Here is a 6,771-nt window from a genome sequence, read left to right as displayed (position 1 = left end):
GAGGGACTGCGTGTATGTATGAGTCTGAATGTGAGTGTTTGCGCGTGTGAGTAGATTGGGTGTTGAGGTCGATCGAGAGAACGGGTTGGGGATTGTTGAGCTGCCACTGACAGCCAGGCGAAGAGCAGAAAGGAGCAGCTTGGACGAGACACTCCGCAGACGAAGGAGGAACTCAGGCCAGCCAGGCGAAGAGCAGAAAGGAGCAGCTTGGACGAGACGCTCCGCAGACGAAGGAGGAACTCAGGCCAGCCAGGCGAAGAGCAGAAAGGAGTAGCTTGGACGAGACACTCCGCAGACGAAGGAGGAACTCAGGCCAGCCAGGCAAAGAGCACATAGGAGCAGCTTGGACGAGACACTCCGCAGACGAAGGAGGAACTCAGGCCAGCCAGGCGAAGAGCAGAAAGGAGCAGCTTGGACGAGACACTCCACAGACGAAGGAGGAACTCAGGCCAGCCAGGCGAAGAGCAGAAAGGAGCAGCTTGGACGAGACACTCCGCAGACGAAGGAGGAACTCAGGCCAGCCAGGCGAAGAGCAGAAAGGAGCAGCTTGGACGAGACGCTCCACAGACGAAGGAGGAACTCAGGCCAGCCAGGCGAAGAGCAGAAAGGAGCAGCTTGGACGAGACGCTCCACAGACGAAGGAGGAACTCAGGCCAGCCAGGCGAAGAGCAGAAAGGAGCAGCTTGGACGAGACACTCCACAGACGAAGGAGGAACTCAGGCCAGCCAGAGATAGGGTCACTTTGGTCAACTTCAAGTAATGAAGTGTCGAGTTGAGACCAATGATCTTTACACCAGCAAAAACAAAATAGTTTGCACTACACAACAAGGAAGTTACTCCACCGTAAACAAATAGGTTATTAGTAGGTTAAAATGTACTAGTCACAGACAAACGACTTGACATGCTGCCATCTTGGCAGAGGTATAGCACATATACCTACATTCACTTATGCTTTTGATAAAGTACTCCTTCATTTATTGGAATAGGACAAATGGGAGCATCTGACTGGAAATGTGAGCATCTGACTGACAAATGTGAGCATCTGACTGGAAATGTGAGCATCTGACTGACAAATGTGAGCATCTGACTGGAAATGTGAGCATCTGACTGGAAATGTGAGCATCTGACTGACAAATGTGAGCATCTGACTGGAAATGTGAGCAGGCCTGTGGAAATGTGAGCAGGCCTGTGGAAATGTGAGCATCTGACTGGAAATGTGAGCATCTGACTGGAAATGTGAGCAGGCCTATGGAAATGTGAGCAGGCCTGTGGAAATGTGAGCAGGCCTGTGGAAATGTGAGCAGGCCTGTGGAAATGTAAGCATCTGACTGGAAATGTCACCATCTGGTGTCCATACACATAAAAATCAAAAAGGTACACTTTTAATAAATTGATTATATTAAATAAAATGTCATTTCTTTCTCCAATACACTTGAAGGTGGGGAACACAATTGCAAAACGTGATTGACATTTACATTCCAAGGGGTATAAATGTCAACGCAATATTTAGCTCAGGAGATGTCAAATCTCATCGCAGAAACACACTCGTTAATGTTGACTAATCATTTCTCAACTTTTACTTTAACACCAAATGGTCTTAAGCAAAATCCCAATGATCTCTTGACAGGTTTGTGTCTCCGTTTAGTACTGATTAATACTCACAACCAAGAAAATAGGCTACATTCTCACTTTTGAGTGTCAAAACACAAATAGCATCTCTGCAACAGTTTAGGGTATAATTCTTTCACAAATGCCTTTAATGCTCTGGAACTTCAACACTGCATGGCATTGGTTGGCAATCAGCAGGCAACAGCCACCTCAAAGAAGCACCATCCAACATGCTCCCTCTCGTCTCAAAATAAAGAAATTGAACTGAGCGTTGGCTGTAGAGTGATCTGTTTCGCTTACAATCATCTTCTTACCCCATTTTTCTAAAATCACCCAACATATCTGTGACAATGCTATCAACATTAAAACTAATACTAAACAAGACATCGGGAGATATAGACTTGATTGCCATCTGCTATTTTGTTGTTTAAACTGATACGCTCTGTAAAACTGTATCGGCATCTGTTGAGAAGACATTGTGTCACAAATATTACTCAGCAACAAATGTATTTACTTCCTGCACCAGCACCTTTTCGGACTGGTAAAAGAGTCAGCCTCCATCTTATCTGTTGTCCACGATGACGATGGTTCTCCTTGGGTAGGTGTCTACTTCCACCAAGATGTAGCGAAACTCTAACTTCCCAGTTTCAGGGTTCTGTCAAAAGAGGACAAAAGCAAGTTAAACATTTTTTTCCCCACAACTTAAACAGCCTCTATGCAGATTAGCCAAATCTTAAAGATGAAAATTGAGTTAAAATCAAAAATCAACCAGATTATTGACACATGAAAGAAAGACAAAATACTACATGAATATTATGGTCTTTAACCTCTTTGGATTCCATGTGCATCGTTCCCTGATGGTTCTTTCCCTTCAATGTAGAACTTCAGCCTCATGTGCTTTAGTCCATCCTTCATATACTCTACATGACTGAAGAAAACATGCTAGTTATCACACTTACAAAAGTCGGTCTGTTTTAAATGAGGTCATTTTGTATTCCTGAGTGTCTGAAGAAAGACAATCTTGGTAAAAAAAAAAGTGAATCCTCACCTATAACTCGCGGTCTTCTACCACGACGGGACGTCTCACCAAAGCACTTGATTGGCTCCCCAAACACTCCAATCACCTGTGGTTTAACAAGATGACAGAAAAGAGCAATCAGCTTCACACCATATTGCTTTAACCTAACCTGTGTTTTCAGATCAGTGCAGATGCAGAGAAGGAGACAAGACGAATGACATTTTGATAGTTAATGTCTAACTCAGTGCTCCTGTATGCCAAGACACATTCCTGCGAAAGGTCAATGCATAAATTAATTGAACTGAAATACAGACCAAGACTAGATGGTTTTGTTGATGTTATGTTTCTGTGATTGTTCTAATCTCACCTCTGGGTGTTACCTGACTTCGTTGAAGGCTTTGCTGTAGACCTTGTTGGGGCTGGAGGAGGAGAACAGCTCCTGGAACACCACATACAACAACCCACCTGGGAACAAAACACACAGGTGTCAACAGGTGGGAGAAATACTGCCTTTCAATCAGACTACATCAACTAATGTTTCAATATCATATTGTGGAAGTTGTGGAATCACCAGTTACTCCAAGTCCGATGAGCACAACTAGGAGTTAGGTGAGGTCTTTGCCAGCTTCTTTGACTGTTGAGAGGGCAAGAACTGTGATTTAGTATACCCTTCTGTAATATTCATACGTGTAAAAATACTGCATTTTAATTGGATGCATTTCACCTCCATATCATACTGTGCTATGATTGGTTAAGACCACCCAAATGGTTAGGTCATCGTCAGTTTGATCCTGGTTGGCGATACGTGAACATGCCAGTTATAGCTAGTTAATAGAGCTACGTTAAGAAATATCCTGTAGTACTGCATTTCATTATTTTGTACAAAGTGTGCAAAACAAGACATCTTCTAGTACTAAACTGTGATAACTTGAGCAAAGGATGGGCCAATGTCAACACTTCCAATAGTTTGGGCTCTTCCATTCTTATTTTGTAACAAGTGTGATCATTGCCAAAAACAAATCCACTGATTCTGTCCAGTTACTGGCTGATTGTTTGACAGACTTACCTTTATGTGCAGTAGAAGGTCCTCGCCTAGGTACTGACACCTGTCCACCATCAGTTTCTTCTTTACTTCTCGACCTTGTGTCGAGAGAAATGCTTCGATTCTGTGTGCAAAATATAGCGCTCACAATAGCTGAGCGATCTGCGGTCCTGTAGAAAATATATCTGGATGGCGCTGTAGTCGGTTTCTGAAGGTGCACACTGTTTTGCATGCGTTTCCATATTCGACCAAACGCATTGCGTTGATAGTGATTGATGTTGCCGCAAATGACGCCGCACAGCTTCCAGTATGAAAGAATAGACCATGTTGTCCTCTATTCACGTTGACTTGCTCGCCACCTCAGCTGTCAAAACGCTCGCGGTGTCTGGCCTCTACTTCGCAAACTTTCCCAGTATTAATTAACTGTTACTAAAGTCAAACTATTATAAGATATAAATGACCCCTAGGAACACAATTCAACCTACATTTCAATAAATACTTGCAGGTCTGTCAGCGTTAAATTTGGAAGCTTACTGTTGAACCTTGGGCGCACGTATGTGTCGTACTCGCTGTACCCGCGCGAAGAACTGTGGGAAAGTGTGTTTTCTTGGTAGAATGGTCGTCACTAGATACCACAGTCACAAAGTCATAATTATGGCTAAAACCCGCCTATTTCTACAATTTATCTTCCTAAAATATTATTTTAAACCTAACCACACTGCTAAACTTAGTCTAATACTAACCTTAAATTAAGACCAAAAAGCACATTTTTGTGTGCATGACTTTTTACGATTTTGACTAGTGACCACAGCCACAAAGAATCTTGGCTGATATATTGTCCCTGACAAGTCCCAGTGAATTATATCAAAGGGAATGCTGTGTTGGATGAAATAGACATCACAGTGAGTTTTTGAAACATGTATATATTAAAACATGTTTATTCTCTTTGATAACATGGGCACTTATTCTAGACTCACTTATTCTAGACTAGGGGAATGGTGCCAACAGTGGCGGTCGGTGCCGTTTTAAGATGAGGGAGTGTGATTTTTAAAATTTGTTTTCATGAGCATGGCTTGATTTCTATTACGCCTTTTTGGATGACTGTAATTCGTATTCCATTCACCCAGGTCAATGTAACAGCGATGGGTTTAGGCTACTACATGATACTCAAATGTTCCTTTAACCCATCTTGAGGTTGCTACAACCTAGTGTAACAGGGTTGGTTATGTTTCCACTTGCCTCATCTGTTACACTAGCCTATGAATGAAAGTTTACAACGTAGATGCAGACAGGTCAAGAGAGAACTTGAGGTGACAGACAGTGACACATTCAATACACTCATGCCTGCATTTAGCTGATCTAGGGTGTAATCATTAGGCCAACTGTTACAAAAAAAAATAGTTTCTATTGGACAAATTCAGGTATGTTTATGCACGTTTCTTTTCCGTTGCTTCCATTTAAGAAACCTTTTTCAACAGAATCGGTGGAATGAATACACCCTTGACCACGCTAGATTCCTTCTCGCATCAATGCGCTCTCCTCCTCTCACCTTTTCCCTTCGCGTGTGGACTTCAATGCACAACACATCAGCTGTATGTGACCAAGCAAAAAAAAAACTTTCCAAGCCAAACCATATCATAACTGCTACACACAGCCTACACCGTTGTCACCATATTAGCAAAAGTAACGTCATGGTCAACATAGCTAATAGAACTAACGTGTTAGTAAACCAGCTTCAATCATGCAGTAATGTTACAGTGTAAAGTCAGTAAGCAGTTTAGCACTTACACCGGCGGGCACCGATGGCAATAAATGAGTAAAACCAAAACGCTTACCTTGACTTGGAAGCGATCCAGTGTTGTGTTGGATAGTTATAGCCAGCTAGCTAACGTAGCATCCCTCTGTTTGAGCAGGGTGTTTGAGTAGGCTAAACTAGCTAGCTGCTAGCTAAGTAAGTGGAACTGAAAAAAAATAAATAAAAATCTCTCTCTCTCGCTCCTTCATTTTGACCATTGTCTTTCTCTCTCTTTGAATCAACTACTCGCCACATTTTATGCACTGCAGTGCAAGCTAGCTGTAGCATATGCTTTCAGTACTAAATTCATTGGGTGGACAACAGGTCAGTTCATGCTGCAAGAGCTCTGATAGGTTGGAGGACATCCTCCGGAAGTTGTCATAATTACTGTGTAAGTTTATGGAAGGGAGTGAGAACCACAAGGTTTTGTATTGAAGTCAAAGTACCCAGAGGAGGACGGAAGCTAGCTGTCCTCCGACTAGACCATGGTGCTACCCTACAGAGTGCTGTTGAGGCTACTGTAGACCTTCATTGTACCCAGAGGAGGACGGAAGCTAGCTGTCCTCCGACTAGACCATGGTGTTCTCCTACAGAGTGCTGTTGAGGCTACTGTAGACCATGATGCTAACCTATAGAGTGCTGTTGAGGCTACTGTAGACCATGGTGTTCTCCTACAGAGTGCTGTTGAGGCTACTGTAGACCATGGTGTTCCCCTACAGAGTGCTGTTGAGGCTACTGTACTGTAGACCTTCATTGCAAAACAGTGTGTTTTAATCAATTATTTGGTGACGTGAATACATTTAGTGTAGTTTTATCTAAAAAAAATAAATGTTTTTAAATGTTTTACAAAAAAAATCTAAATAATTCACTGAGGAGGATGGTCCTCCCCTTCCTCCACTGTGTCCCACTTCGGCTACAGCATTACAACAAGATGTCACAAGTGTCAGCTTACATTGTTCATGGACAGGAACAAATTAATATCACTTTCCAATACAAACTCAACAAGACTCAATAAGATTTAGTATCAGTTTATTGAAAACATTCTGCCCAGCATTTCTTTAATGTGTTACCAAACAAAGTAGAGATCTCAGCAAACAGAGGGGTCTCAGACATATTCTGAAAGACAGGAAATAAAATATTGATGCTAATGCAAATAAGGACTAAGGCTATTGGGCAATCAAGGGATTACGTAGTAGCCTAATAATTGAGCCCACTTTTCTTACTGTAGTCTAGTGTGCATAGACAAGCCACAAATACAACCATTACCAATGTTTGGGTTCCTAGTAGGAAATCTGACTGGGAATTCTC

The 6,771-nt window shown here is 42.4% G+C and overlaps 1 protein-coding gene and 1 pseudogene across 1 annotated transcript in view; both read right to left on the bottom strand.

Annotated features, from left to right (window-relative positions):
- Nucleotides 1-1,362: 1,362 nt before the first annotated feature.
- Nucleotides 1,363-4,231, bottom strand: LOC115130095 (mitochondrial import inner membrane translocase subunit Tim21-like; annotated as a pseudogene).
- A 2,244-nt stretch (nt 4,232-6,475) lies between these two features.
- LOC115122491 (neuropilin and tolloid-like protein 1) overlaps nt 6,476-6,771 on the bottom strand; it is a 216,956-nt gene continuing 216,660 nt past the window's right edge. Inside the window, exon 11 of the mRNA XM_065019269.1 lies at nt 6,476-6,771. This exon is cut by the window's right edge and continues 645 nt beyond it. The gene's annotated coding sequence lies outside the window, so the exon portion shown is untranslated.

This window comes from Oncorhynchus nerka, linkage group LG6 (assembly GCF_034236695.1).
Source record: "Oncorhynchus nerka isolate Pitt River linkage group LG6, Oner_Uvic_2.0, whole genome shotgun sequence".
NCBI lineage: Eukaryota > Metazoa > Chordata > Actinopteri > Salmoniformes > Salmonidae > Oncorhynchus > Oncorhynchus nerka.
Note: the sequence above shows the minus strand (reverse complement) of the source record. Positions and strands in the feature narration are given on the sequence as shown.